Here is a 13,594-nt window from a genome sequence, read left to right as displayed (position 1 = left end):
GGGGGGGGGGGATGCCTGAGGACCCCTGCTGTACCCAGTGGTTAGTTGGGCACAGCTGGACTTCCCCCTGCCTTGGGACTTCAAGTAGGCTCCAAACCTGCCCACTGAGTTCTTTATTTTTATTTCTATTTAGCTTAAGCAAGAAAGGGCAATTTAAGGCAGGGACTTCTGTAGAAGTAGGTTTGAATACTGAGGAAATCAAGCAATCTGAGTGCAACAGCTGGCCAGAAAATTCTGTGCAAGTATCTCCCCTTGGGATGTGCAAAGCCTCCATATCCCATCAGATCTGATCTTTTGCTCTTGCTCAAGAGCAAACAAACAAACAAGCACCTGCTCCCCATTCAGCTGCATGCCTCTGCTTCCCAAAAGAACAGAATCTGTGGTGCTTCATAATATGGGGTGGGCAGGGGAGGCTGAGTGGGAGGAGAAAAAACAGATTCAGTCCTAAGATTCTTAGCTGCAGGTTCATCTGGTCATGGGCATAGCAGAAGGGCTCAGTCATCCTCTTCCTTGGATGTCCTTGGAGTGGAGGTGGGAAGGAGGGTGGTTTGGAAAAGGTTCCCCACCCCTGAGGAAAGCTCTCATGGACTGGAGGCCACTTCATCAGATCCATGGCATTATCCTACGTTTTCAGATCTATAGCTATCAACAGCCTTCTTTTCTAGGTGCCTTTTAAAACCTTCTAAATTATTGGCTGTCACCACGTGCTATGGTGTGAACTCGCTACTTTAACAATGTGAAGAAGTTCTTCCTTTTGTCCGCCGCTGAACCTCCCACCATTCAGCTTCATGGGGTGACCCGGGGAAGTTCCAGCGCAATGGGAAAGGGGGAAAGGCGCTTCCAATCCCCGCTGTGCCTGATTCTCACCAGCAGGTGGCAGAATTTCCTAAGAAACAGCGCCTTCCTTCCTTCCCGTGAGAAAAGATCGGACACGTGTTTAAGGGCCAGATGGGAGGCTGCAGCTGGGGGACTTCTTTGGTGAGGTGCAGGGTCATGCCAGATGTTACCTCCGAAGGCTGTTTTCTGAAACAATCGTCTATTGTGAATGTCAAAAAGCTCTAGCAAAGCCAGACATTCAAACCTGTAAAAACAGTTTAAGTCGCGCAGAGGTTGAGTGTCTCAGTCACAGTGCAGACACAGAATATTTATACACTTTTGTATTGTGTGCATGAATCAGCTGCTGCCAGGAAAAGTAGTCGTGCGCACGTTTCAACAAAGGAGAGCTAAACAGCGAAATGCAGGCGGGCATGGGGTCTCGGTGTGCCCGGGCCAAAGCTGGAAAGAAATGAGCAAGAGGAGGATATAAGGAGAAGGAAGGGGCCCTGGAGGGCGCACGGCAGTTGCTCGGAGCAGTCGATGTGGGTGCTGTTCTGCCCACCCCATCTGTGGTGGGGGAAACCTGGACTAGATGGACCCTTCCTCTAAACCTGCACCACTCTTCTGAAGTCCTTGTGAGGTCCAGAAGGAAGCTGCAGGGAACAGAGTTGGAGTGAGTCAAAGAAAGGGCAAGTCCAACTTTGTAAATGTGAGGAATGTTCTGTGACAGGCCATGTAGTACTGCAGACTCCCCGTTGAATGCCATTTGTGTCAATCTTTGCTCCCTAATGATGAGGACTAGAATGCTGCTCCTTTTCCAGCATTTGAAAGACCATGCCTTAATGTGTGTTGGCTTCTCCATGTATTCTTACTTTCCCATAGCAACTTGCTGCTCCACACACTTAAAGTGTGCTCCTGTGACCCCATTTCCACAGATATTCTCTGCAAGTTAATATTTAAAATATCATCAGGACCTGCTTTGTCTTCAGGAAATTTTCTGTGCCTCACCCTTCTGGTGGCAGCTTCCATCCAAGGGTCTCACAATGTTATCCTTTCTGACGGTGAAATGCAAGTGGGGACAGCTTGCCAGCATGTCTTGCTGCTGCGTTCAGCTTTTCAGCTTTGATTTCTAGATGGTGAACTTGTGCGTCGACTAATCCTTCCTAGTGGTGGTTGGATGCTCAGGTGTGTTGACAGTCTAGCCCCAGGTGGGACGAGGCACCCCACCTTGCAATGCACAAAGGGTGTTTGCGGCCGCCCTGTTGCAGAACACTCGGTGCCGCCGGAGTATGGAAGAGGGCAGGGCAGGGAGTCTGTCGCTGGAGGAATGACCGGGCATGGCACACAGGAGGAAGGGGGCTCAACGTAGCCATGGGGGCCATCGCAGCGTATCGAGTGCCCACAGGAGCCATGCTTGCCTGGGCCCAGGGATGCCCAACTTGCCGCGCTGGGCCAGTCCAGGTGCCAGGGGTTGTCTGAAGGTTGAACAGCCTACAGCATCTTCTAGGCCCAGTTTACATAATCAAAACAGACCATGCTGGATTATTTAAATGGTGCTGCATGCAGAGTTCCATTTTGATAAGCACTGTATTTGCGTGGCTCGTTGGAAGGGGAAACAACCCGCCAATAATCCTACAACAGCCTGTGGGTCTGATCCAGACTTTGTCTGACCATTAAACAGCTTCTGTCACCTGCATTCAGACCACATGAGCCACCACAAACTGAGCGCCTGCGAGCAGGTAGCATGCTGAGGCAGCACCCCAGTTTATTCACTCAAGGCGGCCTGCCATGACACTAGGTCCACAGTGCGGTACAGCCTTGGAATACTGTGTGCAATTCTGGTGGCTGTACCTGGGAATGGATGCTGGAGAGCTGGTAAAAATTTAGAGAAAGGCCAGTGAGAGGCAGCATGGTGCAGTGGTTAAGGATGTATGGATTGGGACCTAGGCGGTCTAGCTCAAAGCTCACTGGCTAGTCACAGACTCTCAACCCACCTTAACTCCCAGGGTTGCTACGAGGATAAGACTAGAGGAGGAGGAGGAGAATTATGTAAGCCCCTTTGAATTCCTCAAATGGAAAAAGGATGGGATATGAATATAATAAATAATGTAACACAATTAAGAGACTGGCGCACACCCCCCCCCATCTCTATGTGGAAAGGAGGTAACATCTGGGGGAAAGGACAAGTGAAGAGATCTAGTATGAGATTAACTCTGGATACCGGCATATCCTACAGGATGGTTGCAAAAATTACGACAAAATAATGACTTACTAGAAGGTGCAATAGTAACAGTCAGTAGTAAACGTTTTAATGAAAAGGTACTTTTTACACACCAGCACAAAGCTGAGAGACTGACTGATGGCTGTTTTGTGGCTCCTGTTGGAGTCTGATATTCACACGGCCGTGAGGACAGCCTGGGAGCCCAGCTCACATCCTGCTGGCTTGGAAGCAGCCTCTCTCTTGACACACCAGCCGGAAGGGCATGCGAGGACTTTGCGGAGACGCTGCCGCTGATCCTTGCTTCCGACTCTCAGGGCCTCTCACAAGCACAATGCTGCTCTGGTTTTGTTCAGCCTTCGTGCTCTCTCTCTCTCTCTCTGCTTTAGAAATTCAGACTTTAGGATGAGTTCAGGCCTGAGCCCCTGGTAATCCGTGCTGTGCAATGGATGGAATGAGTGTCTGGTTGTCTCAGGCAGAGGGCTGGTGTTTCCGGAGGGCAGGAAGCAGCTGCCAAGAAGGCTCTTTGACTGCTCCTGCTTTTGCCTTCAGGTGCTTCAGGTGTGAGCCTTGCAAAAAACCTGCAAAACCTGTTTGATCAGACCAAAAAAAAAAAAAAAGTGGCATTTGCCAGAAATGGGGAGAAGTTACCCTGGGGAGAGCTGCAAAGTTTCGGGATTATTTGCAATGGGTTGGTGAAGCCAGCAGTGCGTGCATGCGTGCGTGTGGGGGGGCTTTTTCTCCCGTTTTTTCTGGCCGCCTTACCCTTTCCCAGTGCCAAACAAGTCATTCAGAAAGGGACAGATTATTCTTGCACAAGGTCTGAGCTGATCGCTTGCAGAGGGCTGCTTGAATCTGGAGGTGGTCAAGGGAGGCTGCTACCCCCACCCCCCAAGCAGGAAATCTACACACAGCAGCTGTAAATGAATTAATTAGTGAACAGCCTGCTGTGAGGAAGCAGCCCCCCTCTCCCCCCATGTCAAGGCTGGGTAGAGGGTTTTTGAAGCTTAAGGAGTGCTTAAAATTACTGCAAGGGCTTAATTCAGTTCTGGGGCCTTCGGTTGCTGAGCTCTGGCGGGTGCCATGGGAAGCGCTGGGTGCTGCTCTGTTCCCGTGGCTCCCCCGCCAGGGAGTCCAAAAATTCGTCCCCATCAAGAAACCAGCTTGCACATCTTCTGGGAAGCTGAAGGGGTTTTGGTGCCCATTCAAGGGCAAATCACTCCGCATTATGGCGGGAAATGTGGAGTTGCTCCTGGGGAAACCCACTCCAGGCCATTGCTGGGAAGGAGGCGTGCCCACCTCCGGGGCCAACTATTTCGGAAGAGAAATCAAGTTACTGCCAGCCCAAAGCCGGAGGGAGTCGGAAGGCGGCGGCCCCACCCTGCCCCCTCCCAGCTGGGGGGGAAACAGCTGCAAAGGCTGCCCCACTGAGGATCTCACTGGGTCTCAGAGGGGGTAGAAAGGGGGTGTGCTGGGCCCAAAGAGGGGGGAAGACCGGGGCAATGGAGCCATGCTGGTTCTAGCCCCCCCCCCCCCCCCGCGACCCTCTTGCCTCTGCTTCCCTGCTGCAGAATCTGGGTGGCTGAAGGCAGCTGTCTAGGCGAGCTGTGGGGTGTGGGAGGCAGCGGCAGGGGGTGCCACGGATGGCGCTTGCTGCCCCCCTGGGAGGGGGAGCTTGTAAACCCCTGTGTTGCAGGCCTGCTTGGGTCTGCTCAGAGGCAGCAGGGCTGCACCCTCGAAGAATGACTAGAAGCCACAGAAAAGAAAAGATCGGCCCCGGAAGGCTGCCTAACAGGCTGAAGAGAGCCGGAGTGTGTGGAGGAGAATGGGAGCAGGAGGGGATGGATTGCCCACCCCAAACTGATCAGAGGATGCCGTTCGTGGGCACTGGAAGCGCTGCCCTCGCAGGACGCTGCTTCTCCTGCCAGTGCGACTGGGAGGTGAACTGGGGGCAGACACACCTGCAGCTCGGGCCCTTTTGCACGCGGGGCAACGTCTTGCGAAGGTGGGAAAGGGGAGTGCCGGCTGTCCTTCTGCTCCAGCTAAAAAGCCCCTTTCCTTCCGCAGTGGAGCTGTTGGCATCAAGAACGCCCGAGGGGGACGCAGGAGGGAACTCTGCGCTCGGCTCCAGAGCAGGTCACCAGTTCCTGGCTTGAGCAGTTCTTCAAGGAGAGACAGAATTCTGTATAGCTTTGCAAAAGGGATTGCCAACAACCAGAACTGGTCACTTCTACGCATAATTGTATGGGATGCAGACAATAGTGATGGGAACTATGGCTGTGATCCAGAATGCACTTACTGGGCACTGTGGGGCTTTCTTCCAAGTATACAGAAGGAATCAGGCCGGTGCGCCTTTCCTATGTGATAAAAAGCACATGTGTAAACTCATTTTAGGGTGGAGACAGGACTTTGCTCATTGGGTTCTGTGCATGAGGCAGGGGGCATGAACTGTCTTTCCTTTGAAGTGCAGCAGCCACACCTCCTTCCCACAGTCTTGGATGTGTCACAAGTGTGCCTGTCATGGTGGGCGTGGCTTAAGCCCTCTTGCTAGCATTTCTGGAAACCACACCAAAGTTTTCTGTATTTCTTCCTAGGAAATGTGCATCTCCATGAGTGACTACTTTCCCCTAATTCAAATAAACGGGTTCCAACTGGCGGCCAACAATCTAAGTACTATTCTGGATGGAGATATCCGATCCAGGCTTTGCCGCCTCTGCACATCAACCGTTCATCCTGTCCCTGTGCCTCATGTGAGTTTTCACACCACTCCCCACCTGGCTTGGCGTTGCAGCCTCTCTTCTCTCGGTGCCCTTGTTGTCCCCGTGGGCCTTCAGCCGTCCACACCATCCCTCATCCCCCTCCCAAGAACTGCACTGATGCTGTCATTGCAGGATTCCCCTTCCCATGCAGCAGTTGGACTGTTCGTGGACATTCCGTGGCATCAGCACAGCTCAGTCGGGAAGGACGCTGCATCACTGCCGACCAGTCACAATCTGATTAAGCCTATGATGCTCATATAAAGCAGATCATGTGGGTGGAGATCTTTCTAGGGAATCAAGAACTAGGGAGGAGTCATTCGTGTATCCTCAGGAAGGACGCCTCAGTCCTTCCTGGCTTACAGAGAGCGGAAGGGTGATCAAACCTGCCCAAAGTTGTCATTCCATAGGCAAATCTTTGCTACAAGGGACAAGGCTTATCTTTGGACCTTGTCCTTTTTCAACTGGAAAATGAGTTTGTCAACACTGAACAGGGTTCATGTGCTAGTGATGCAGTCCCGAAACAGTGATCTTCTGTCTCCACTTACAATAATCAGATCCATCACCGTGCACAAACCATAATAAAGGGATGTCTAAGGAAAGTATTTTGAATGCAGAACTTGTCCATGTAGTTACTTACCAATTTTCCAGAAAATATGGTACATATTTTCACTTTGTCCTTCTTTCCGTAAGTATGAAAAACTCCACATGGTCAGTGGGTCACAGAGGAGCTGGCAGCCTGCTTACACCCAGCAAAGAAACTCAGGAAGAGGAAGAACTGAAGCTGTGTTTTACCTGTTTTATCCTCATGACACCGACCCTGTGAGGTAGGTTGGACTGAGATCCTGTGATTGGCCAGTCGCCCAGTGAGCCTCATGGACAGAAGAAAAAAAAGAACAGAAATACCCTTTCTGAGCTTCAAAAAGTGAAGTTTTATGACAAATCTACCTCTGTTTTCTACTGACTACAAATCTGGCCACCAACTGGAACGTCTTGCATGACCGTTTTTACAGTGTGCAATTGGCAAATCGTGGCATAAAATTGTAGCAGTCAAGTCACGCATGAGGGCCATGTTAAAGAGGGTAATTGGGATGCAGGAAAAAACCAAGACCCCGTCCAAAGGTCAGCATTGTCGCACATTCTCGGCCCACACATTCAGTGCGATCACCAGCTGCCAAAGTGAGCAGGGAATTATGCATGTTTAGGCCGAAGTCTGAAACATGCAGAAACAAGCAGAAGTGAATGAGGTTTTAAAATGTTACATTGGTGTGAAAAATGCCCAGCTCTGTGTGGCTGCCTCCATGCTTCCTTGCCCTCCAAAACACTGAGATGGCCTCTCCAGCACCCGTCCCATGGAGGGCAAAACTGCCTTCAGGCCTTGATTGGCATGGAAGGAGTTGCGTCCGCTCGTGGGGGCAGAGACTGGCATTCTGCTGCGGCCAGCCGGCACGGGTGGAGACTGGAGATGCCCAGTCCAGGCATTTCCAGCATCTCCCTGTCATGGGGCTGCAGAAATGAAGGAGCAGGAGAAACTTGTGGGGGAAATCCACAGAACTCGTTCCTTCCTGGTGATGCGTTTTGCTCAGTTACTAGGCAAAGGTGATAATCTGATGCTTGTCAATGAGGGGGGAAACTAATACCTCCTGCAGAGAATTACAAAGACTGTTGGAAAAGCCTTTTGGCGCAAGAATGGCCAAGGAACCTTCCACAGCAGAGCTATTGTAGACAAAAGCACACCTTTTGTTGACAAGTGGGGATGTTTATCAGTTCACCTGGAAGCACAGGAAACCTGGCTGTGTTTCTTGGCAAAGAACGGATTGCTAAAGCAAAGACTTTGCAAGACCCTGCGGCAGTTGTTGTAGGCAGAGGAAGAAGCCACACAGTTAGGCGATGAGGGCGCTCCACATTTGTTGAATCACCCAGGAGAAGCGAGAGGGGCAAGGGTGGGTCCAAAGCTTGTTCTGTAATCTGACACCACTGAGGTTTCCTTCTCTGGGCTGAAAGCCCATGACAGAAGCAGGCAGCTCCTGCAAGACGTCTCCATAAGGAAGACAGTTTTGAAGCAGCCTTTTCTGGGGTTCCAGAGTGTCACAACCCGCAACACTTAGTCGAGTTTCTGGGTATTGGGAAAAAGACAGCATAGGGAACGTATGAAAGGCGGCCTGATTTCTCTGCAAGACATGGGTTACTCACACACTTTCTGCCTGGACAATATGCCAGTGTGTGTGGACCAGGTGTGTCATTGGTTGTCATCCCGGAGAAGCACTGACCAGCTGAGAGTGATGTTTTTAGAAACAAAGGAGAGCCATGATGTAAGTTTCCCCCAGCAAACAATGCACTGGAACATTGGCAGCCGATGTGGCGCAGTGGTTCAGAGCATGGGACTCGGGCCATCTTGCTTCCCGCTCAGCCATGGAGCCCGCTGAGTGACTCTGAGTGAGTCACAGACCCTGAGCCCAGCCGACCTCACAGGGTTGTTGCTGTGGGGATAAGATTCAGAACAGCAGGAGAATGTCGTTAGCTGCTTTGAGTTTGTTGTAAGAAGGAAGGGATATAAATTTAATAAATTAGTGAATAAATTGTGCAAAGAAAGCAAATCAAGCTCTCCAACCTACAGTCCACAGACCTACTGAATCTGGACAGCAGCTGGAACAGGACAACCTTCAGCCCTCTTTAGGGTTGTGGTCTTTTGTGGTACCCGAGAGCCTGTGGGATTGTGTGGAGTCTCCGTGCCAAGATCCTGCGACCTTGGAGCCAGAGCCTCCTGGAAGAGCCTGCACCCCGGAAGGAGCCGCTCCCGCAAGATCACAAGCAGGCATCAGAGAGCACTAAAAGGAGTGGGGCGCAGGCTGGAGCAGAGGGCTGGCGCTGCCCCTCTGGTGCTTGGCCCCTGAGTCCGCGGGCTCTCCATTTGCCAGAGGTGATTCAAGCGCACCCCCCATGCCAGGGGAGCCCGTGTGCTGCAGCAGCGAAGAGCACAGGCCTGGGACTCGGGCGATCTGGATTCAAGTCCCCACTCAGCCACGAAGCCAACTGGGTGACCCTGGGCCAGCCAAGACCCTTGGCCAGCCGACCTCACAGGGTTGTTGTTGTGCAGATAATATTGAGAGCAGCAGCAGGAGAATGATGTAAGTCCTTTTGACTTCTTTAAAAAAGAAAAAGTTGAGATATAAATCTAATAAATAAACAAATGAACGAATGCCAAAAGAGACACTGCTGGGAAAAAAAGACTTGACCATAGCAATGTGCATTAGGAAAAGGTGTGACACGAGTTCCCGCAGGGCTGCTGAAGGGCTTTGCCTCATCCTCTTGCTTTGCAAGAGAGCATCTCAATATTTTCAACCTCTTGACAAATGAAGAAAAACTGAAATTCTACTGAAGATGAGGAGCTGTATTATTAAGTATGAAAGAAAGCCCGCACTGCAAAGCAAAAACCTCGGTTTATTTACTGTTCTCTTCTTTTGTCGGCCCTAATCCAAACCTGCCCACACCTGTCGACTTTGCTGGCAGAGGCGCATCTCAGCAACCCGCCTGGGGATTTTAAGTCAAAACACACATCTAGAATGGGGAAGAAGAACAGCCGGAGATCTGGAGTTGCCAGATTGGGGGTGGGGGTGGGGGGGTGGGATGCCATTAGCATTAGCTGTGGGGAGTGGAAAGAGTTAATTGTCTGGGTTGCAGCAGATGCTGAAGGGGGAATGTAATCCCCCCCCCCCCCCCCCCCGCCCACTGTGGTCTTAAAGAAAATATCTCTTCTGAGGCTAATCCAAGTTTGCAGGAAGGGAATTCCTCAGTGCTGCTGCAGCCAGAAAGGAGTTAAATTCTCCCTCACCCCGTTGCTGGTATCCATTGGTGTTTGGCACTGACATTTCTGCTTAAGGAGTGGGATTGGCTTGGCTGAGAGGAAGGCAGGAGCAAGAGCGGCATGAAAATAAAGGGATGAGGTGCCCAGACGGCCTTTGCAGGTGTGTCGCAGTGACCTTTCCCTCACGCGGGAGCCTTCCCGACCCGGTGCTGCCCGATGGGCTGGCCTGCAAGTCCAGGATGGGAATGGTGGCCCAGCGCCTCCGGAGGCTGCCCGTTGGACAAGGCCGCTCTGCAGAGGGAAGCCTGAGCAGAGCAGGGCCCGGTTTCCCAGCCAGGGCTGGAGCTGTTTTCCAGCCTTTGAGCCAAGCTGGGTTTTCGATGGCCCTTCTGCATGAACAGCTCCCCTGCTTCGCAGCAGCCTCTTCTTGGGAGAATCTGGGGCAGCCTCCAGCCAGAGCAGTGGGGAAATAAAGGAGCTCTGTCTCTTTAAGCAGCCAAGCACAATGCGTCTCCGGGCCCTTTTGGGCTCCATCCAAACTCCAAGCAAAACATGAAAGTGGGTAGATCTTTTTCTAGTCTCCACTCCCTCCATGTTCTGTTTGCTTTTTCCTGTATTTGTGTGTTGCTGGGGGCAGGAGAAAACCCCAAGGGTTTCCATAGCAATTGGGAATCCCAAGTTCTCACCCACTCCCCAAAGCAAAGCGGAACAGGAAATGATCCGGCCAGCCCAGCAGCCCTCCCGCAAGGGGGTTTCCGATGTCCTGAATGCACAGATCTGCAGTCAGGTGGCTGTTCACTCTGCGAGGGTGATAGCAGCAGCCCGGGAATCCCAAGAGCTACGGCAGGAGGGAGCGAGGGAGACAAGGATCCCCCCACAGAGTGCAAGGAAGACAGAGGGTGCCTGCGGCCAGGCTATTTGACCATTGGGGAGCAATGGCAAAAGAACAGGGGTGAATGTAATGGAGTATTGCAGGGAAGGGCATGGCTGGCTGAGTGCAACAGCAGCATTTTATTTCAGGCCCCTCATTTAATGGATGGAATCATCTTTGGGTATGTGCAAAGTGCCTTTTTCTCAGTCCTTCGCTTTCTCTTGTGATTTTAATATTTAATTAAAAAAATGTCATTTTTTCAGGGTAATTTGGAAGGCAACACAGGAGTAATCTGAAGTCGACCTCCTCCAAGTCACGAGGGCTCTGAACATGTACAGGTCCATCTCCCCCTAAGCACCTCCTGAAGCTCCCCTGGAGCTGCTACCCTTCCCTGCCAGTCCACGGCTCTCCTGCTCAGCGGCAGTGTGGCTCAGTGGCTGGAGCGCTGGACCGGGGCACCGACTCTCCAGTCCCCACTTGGGTGCCTCCCTGGGTGCCTTTGGGCCAGTCCCTGACTCTCAGCCTAGCCAACCTCACAGGGTTGTTGTGAAGAGAAAATAGCGAGGAGGAGTGCCTTATGCGCTGCCTCGGGTTCCCTGAAAGAGGAAGAAAGGCGGGGCGTTAATGTCCTGTAATACGAAAAATCTCGCCATCGCTTGTCGCAGACTGAAAAGCGCCGGGCGAGGAAACGAGCACTCTCGCCCGGGTGAGCCGCGCCTGCTGCAGGTGGTCGCGAGGAAGCAAAGAGCATGTGCAGAGCGCCCTGCCTCTTCCCCCGCCCCGGCCCAGCCCGCCCCGGCGAGCCAGATGCGGTGGGCAGGGCGCCTGCTTCATTACGCAACCCTGCTCGTCTCCGGCCAGCTTCAGCCCCGGCACCTCTTCCTCGCCCTCGCCCCCCGGAGAACCGCGACAGCCGCGACCCGCAGGAGGAGGATGGGCGGCCTGGGCTCCTGATCCGGATGATCCGGCCGCGGGAGGGGGGCGAGCAGGGGCCGCGGCTGCTCCAGGCGTGCGCTCGCCCGCGCCCTCCGCGCTGCCGCTGCCGCGACGGGCCATGGAGGCACTGAGCCCCGGCGGCGGCTCTGCGGGCGCAGCCAGCCCGCCCTGAGGCCGGCCAGCGGGCGCGGCGCGTCTCCCCGGCTCCGGCGGCGACCCCACCTCTTCCCGCGCCTCCTCCTCGGGCCGCATCCTTCCCACCGAGCGCCTCGGAGGCTCGCCCCGGCGGCGGGCGGAGTCTCAGGCCGGCGAGGACGCGCTGCTTCGGAGAGGCGCCGGCTCCCCAGGCGGGGCGAGGCGCGCCAGCGGAGAAGCGCCCCCCCCCCCCCGCCATCAGCCGGCCAGGCGCCCTCCCGCCGGCGCGCAACGGACTGCCGGGGCTCCGCTCCCGCGGCCGCACCCCGCACATCAAGCCCGGATCCGCCCCGACGGCCTCTTGAGCTCGCCGAGCGCCCCGGACGCGCCCGCCCGGCCGCCGCGCAAAGTTCCCCGAGAGCGAGGTGCACGTGGGAAAGCAGGACGGTTCGAGCATGGCGCGTGACCGCGGCTCGGCGGGTTGATCGGCGCGGGCCTCCCCCCCCCCGGGGATCTGTGTCGTCGTGGGGGCGGGAGCGACGCGGAATGACACCTTGCCGCTTCTTGCCGCGAGTGCCCAGCGCCTTCCTGCCCCGAGCTGAGGCGCAGGAAGCGCCGGCTCCATCATGGTGATTCAGGTGAGACCGTGACAGGTAGGCTTAGCTAAGCTTGGGGACTGCCGAACGTGTGAACTGATTTTGCAGGTCAGCCTTGGACGCCCCGTGCCTGGTGTGGCTGGTTCCGGCACCTGGGTTGGAACCATGACTTGCAAGTGCGAACCGTGCCGTCGTGGGTCTTGGTTTCATGGGGCTTTGCCTGCAGCTGAGTGCCTTCCCGATGGACTCGGTTCACACACTCGGCATTCACACGGTCCTCTTCCCCGTGCACAGACCTCACCTCGCCCGCGCTGCCCTGCAGCCTTTGCCAACCTGATGCCCTCCAGATGCCTTGAGGGACTGGCCTGGCTCCGGGCTGGCCGGCTCGGCCATGCTGGAGAAGCGTCGGGATTGCCGCCCAGCACCTCTGCGGGGCCCCCGGGGAGGTGGGCACCGCGGTTCGAGTGGCCGCCCCGTGTTGCCTTTCCGGATCTGGTCGCGAGGCGAGAAGCAGCATGCGCGGACCCTGGAAGATGCCGCGCGTGGGCCGCAGCGCTCATTCACCAGGCCGTTCGCCTCTGGAGGCATGAATGAATCACAGAGGGACGCGCGTGAATCAGCTGTGCGCGAGGGAAGCGGCGTCGGCTTCCGCCCCATGCTCAGCCCCTCCGCGCTCCGTCTGTCCCCTTTTGGCCTTACCAGGGACAGCCTTCCCCACGCACGGCTGCCTTTCCCGCTCCAGCGGCCCGTTTGCAAACTCAGCCTGAGTCATCCCGCAGGGCCGGTGCCGCCTCCCGGCCGCTGGGGATCGGGCTGTTTGCAGGGCCGCCCGGAGACCCGCTTGCTCCGGCCTGGCCCGCGCGTGCCCCGTGGCACAGAGCGGAGGGCGAGCGGAGGCGCCGCTTCTGGAGCGAGCGAAGGTGGCTGGCAGACCCTGCCGCAGCTCGCGGGGCTTCGTTGCCTGGGGTCTGCCTGGCTCTGCTCCCAGGAATGTGCAGACATGCTTTGGGGGTTGCGGGGGGGGGGGGGGGCTTTGCCCTTCCTGTATCTGCTTCCCTCTTCCTCTCTGACATTCTGACTTCCCCTTGCTTGACTGGGGCTGACCCAGGTTTAAGCCGATCGGTTTACCACTCCTGTGCCTCACCTGGGCCCTGAGCCTGCATGGAGTTCTGGGGGTTCAACAAAGGCAGTTGCTGAGACCTCAAGGGCAAGACCTGCCCATCCCCTGTTGGGCTTGGCCTGGATTTTAACCCATGGAACTCCCAGCTGCTGGGTGTGGGAATGCCCAGGAGCCTGATTGGCTTGGGGAAGGAATAGGGGCAGATAAACAGAGAGAGGGTAGGACTTGTGGTGGCCTGCAGCCGTGATAATTCGTTGGAACCTCCATGTTTAGGGGAAGGCTATCTCAGCATGCCAGGTCTTGGCCCAAGCTGCAGGGAAGGACTTTCCCAGGGCCATCCA

The 13,594-nt window shown here is 55.1% G+C and overlaps 1 protein-coding gene across 1 annotated transcript in view; it reads left to right on the top strand.

The window, feature by feature from the left end:
- Window positions 1-11,959: 11,959 nt before the first annotated feature.
- Window positions 11,960-13,594, top strand: part of GAS2L1 (growth arrest specific 2 like 1) — a 48,303-nt gene continuing 46,668 nt past the window's right edge. The window contains exon 1 of the mRNA XM_044448965.1: window positions 11,960-12,175. The gene's annotated coding sequence lies outside the window, so the exon portion shown is untranslated. The remainder of the gene's footprint in view (window positions 12,176-13,594) is intronic.

The sequence above is a fragment of the Varanus komodoensis genome, unplaced genomic scaffold (genome assembly GCF_004798865.1).
Source record: "Varanus komodoensis strain SLA01 unplaced genomic scaffold, ASM479886v1 scaffold56, whole genome shotgun sequence".
In the NCBI taxonomy this organism is placed as follows: Eukaryota; Metazoa; Chordata; class Lepidosauria; order Squamata; family Varanidae; genus Varanus; species Varanus komodoensis.
This window is presented reverse-complemented; position numbering and strand designations above follow the sequence as displayed.